General features: G+C 47.0%; 2 non-coding genes and 10 pseudogenes across 2 annotated transcripts; all 12 read left to right on the top strand.

Annotated features, from left to right (window-relative positions):
- Positions 1 to 70: 70 nt before the first annotated feature.
- On the top strand, positions 71 to 189 carry LOC142130540 (5S ribosomal RNA; annotated as a pseudogene).
- Positions 190 to 272: 83 nt separating this feature from the next.
- On the top strand, positions 273 to 391 carry LOC142130537 (5S ribosomal RNA; annotated as a pseudogene).
- Positions 392 to 463: 72 nt separating this feature from the next.
- LOC142130389 (5S ribosomal RNA) lies at positions 464 to 582 on the top strand (annotated as a pseudogene).
- Positions 583 to 865: 283 nt separating this feature from the next.
- On the top strand, positions 866 to 983 carry LOC142130544 (5S ribosomal RNA; annotated as a pseudogene).
- An 82-nt stretch (positions 984 to 1,065) lies between these two features.
- LOC142130160 (5S ribosomal RNA) lies at positions 1,066 to 1,184 on the top strand (annotated as a pseudogene).
- Positions 1,185 to 1,267: 83 nt separating this feature from the next.
- LOC142130187 (5S ribosomal RNA) lies at positions 1,268 to 1,386 on the top strand (annotated as a pseudogene).
- A 71-nt stretch (positions 1,387 to 1,457) lies between these two features.
- Positions 1,458 to 1,576, top strand: LOC142130478 (5S ribosomal RNA). Its single transcript, XR_012686204.1, has one exon. It is a non-coding gene; the product is annotated as a 5S ribosomal RNA (ribosomal RNA).
- Positions 1,577 to 1,659: 83 nt separating this feature from the next.
- Positions 1,660 to 1,778, top strand: LOC142130074 (5S ribosomal RNA). Its single transcript, XR_012686158.1, has one exon. It is a non-coding gene; the product is annotated as a 5S ribosomal RNA (ribosomal RNA).
- An 83-nt stretch (positions 1,779 to 1,861) lies between these two features.
- On the top strand, positions 1,862 to 1,980 carry LOC142130538 (5S ribosomal RNA; annotated as a pseudogene).
- Positions 1,981 to 2,064: 84 nt separating this feature from the next.
- LOC142130285 (5S ribosomal RNA) lies at positions 2,065 to 2,183 on the top strand (annotated as a pseudogene).
- An 82-nt stretch (positions 2,184 to 2,265) lies between these two features.
- Positions 2,266 to 2,384, top strand: LOC142130455 (5S ribosomal RNA; annotated as a pseudogene).
- Positions 2,385 to 2,466: 82 nt separating this feature from the next.
- The window catches only part of LOC142130448 (5S ribosomal RNA), a 118-nt pseudogene continuing 84 nt past the window's right edge, over positions 2,467 to 2,500 (top strand).

Below are 2,500 nucleotides of genomic sequence, written 5' to 3'. Positions count from 1 at the left end.
TCTCTTGTTCTTGCTTCCTTCAATGCTGGGTTTGAGATGTATGAGAGATGTAGGCCAGTTGGCAAGAAATACCTACAGCCACACCACCCTGAACAAGCCCAATCTTGACTGATCTTGGATGCTAAGCAGGGCGGAGCTTGGTTAGTACTTGGATGGGAGACCACCTGGGAATTCGAGGTGCTGTAAGCCTCTTTTTTTTCTCTCTCTTGTTCTTGCTTCCTTCAATGCTGGTTTTGAGATGTATAAGAGATGTAGGTCAGTAGGCAACCAATACCTACAGCCACACCCTCCTGAACAAGTCCAATCTCGTCTGATCTTGGAAGCTAAGTAGGGCCGCGCCTGCTTAGTACTTGGATGGGAGACCACTTGGGAATTCCAGGAGCTGTTGGCCTTTTTTTTTTCTCTCTCTTGTTCTTGCTTCCTTCAATGCTGGTTTTGAGATGTAGGTCAGTAGGCAACAAATACCTATAGCCACACCACACTGAGCAAGCCCAATCTCATCTGATCTTGGAAGCTAAGCAGGGTCAGGCCTGGTTAATACTTGGATGGGAGACCACCTGGAAATACCAGGTGCTGTAGGCCTTTTTTTTTCTCTCTCTTGTTCTTGCTTCCTTCAATGCTGGTTTTGAGATGTATAAGAGATGTAGGTCAGGAGGCAACCAATACCTACAGCCACACCACCCTGAGCAAGCCCAATCTTAACTGATCTTGGAAGCTAAGCAATGCTGGGCCTGGTAAGTACTTGGATGGATACCACCTGGGAATTCCAGGTGTTGTAAGCCTTTTTTTTTTCTCTCTCTTGTTCTTGCTTCCTTCAATGCTGGTTTTGAGATGTACAAGAGATGTAGGTCAGTAGGCAACAAATACCTACAGACACACCACCCTGAACAAGAACAATCTCGTCTGATCTTGGAAGCTAAGCAGGGCTGGGCCTGGTTAGTACTTCGATGGGAGACCACCTGGAATACCAGGTGCCATAGGCCTTTTTTTCTCTCTCTCTTGTTCTTGCTTCCTTCAATGCCTGTTTTGAGATGTATAAGAGATGTAGGTCTGTAAGCAACCAACACCTACAGCCACACCACCCTGAACAAGCCCAATCTCATCTGATCTTGGAAGCTAAGCAGGGGTGGGCCTGGTTAGTACTTGGATGGGAGACCACCTGGGAATACCAGGTGCCATAGACCTTTTTTTTTTCTCTCTCTTGTTTTTGCTTCCTTCAATGCTGGTTTTGAGATGTATGAGAGATGTAGGTCAGTAGATAACCAATACCTACAGCCACACCACACTGAACAAGCCCAATCTCGCCTGATCTTGGAAGCTAAGCAGGGCCGGGCCTGGTTAGTACTTGGATGGGAGACCACCTGGGAATACCAGGTGCTGTATGCCTTTTTTTTTCTCTCTCTTGTTCTTGGTTCCTTCAATGCTGGTTTTGAGATGTAGGTCAGTAGGCAACAAATTCCTACAGCCACACCACCCTGAACAAGCCCAATCTCGCCTGATCTTGGAAGCTAAGCAGGGCCGGGCCTGGTTAGTACTTGGATGGGAGACCACCTGGGAATACCAGGTGCTGTAGGCATTTTTTTTCTCTGTCTCTTGTTCTTGCTTCCTTCAATGCTGGTTTTGAGATGTATAAGAGATGTAGGTCTGTAAGCAACCAATACCTACAGCCACACCACCCTGAACAAGCCCAATCTCGTCTGATCTTGGAAGCTAAGCAGGGGCGGGCCTGGTTAGTACTTGGATGGGAAACCACCTGGGAATACCAGGTGCCGTAGGCCTTTTTTTTTTCTCTCTCTTGTTCTTGCTTCCTTCAATGCTGGTTTTGAGATGTATGAGAGATGTAGGTCAGTTGGCAAGAAATACCTACAGCCACACCACCCTGAACAAGCCCAATCTTGACTGATCTTGGATGCTAAGCAGGGCGGAGCTTGGTTAGTACTTGGATGGGAGACCACCTGGGAATTCGAGGTGCTGTAAGCCTCTTTTTTTTTCTCTCTCTTGTTCTTGCTTCCTTCAATGCTGGTTTTGAGATGTATAAGAGATGTAGGTCAGTAGTCAACCAATATCTACAGCCACACCACCCTGAACAAGAACAATCTCATCTGATCTTGGAAGCTAAGCAGGGCTGGGCCTGGTTAGTACTTGGATGGGAGACCACCTGAGAATACCAGTTGCTGTAGGCCTTTTTTTTTCTCTCTCTTGTGCTTGCTTCCTTCAATGCTGGTTTTGAGATGTATAAGAGATGTAGGTCAGTAGGCAACCAATACCTACAGCCACACCACCCTGAACAAGAACAATTTCGTCTGATCTTGGAAGCCAAGCAGGGCCAGGCCTGGTTAGTACTTGGATGGGAGACCACCTGGGAATATCAGGTGCTGTAGGCATTTTTTTTTCTCTCTCTTGTTCTTGCTTCCTTCAATGCTGGTTTTGAGATGTATAAGAGATGTAGGTCAGTAGACAACCAATACCCACGGCCACACCACCCTGAACAAGCCCAATC

Source organism: Mixophyes fleayi, unplaced genomic scaffold (assembly GCF_038048845.1).
Source record: "Mixophyes fleayi isolate aMixFle1 unplaced genomic scaffold, aMixFle1.hap1 Scaffold_321, whole genome shotgun sequence".
NCBI lineage: Eukaryota > Metazoa > Chordata > Amphibia > Anura > Limnodynastidae > Mixophyes > Mixophyes fleayi.
The sequence above is the reverse complement of the archived record's forward strand: the minus strand, read 5'-3'. Positions and strand labels throughout refer to the sequence as shown.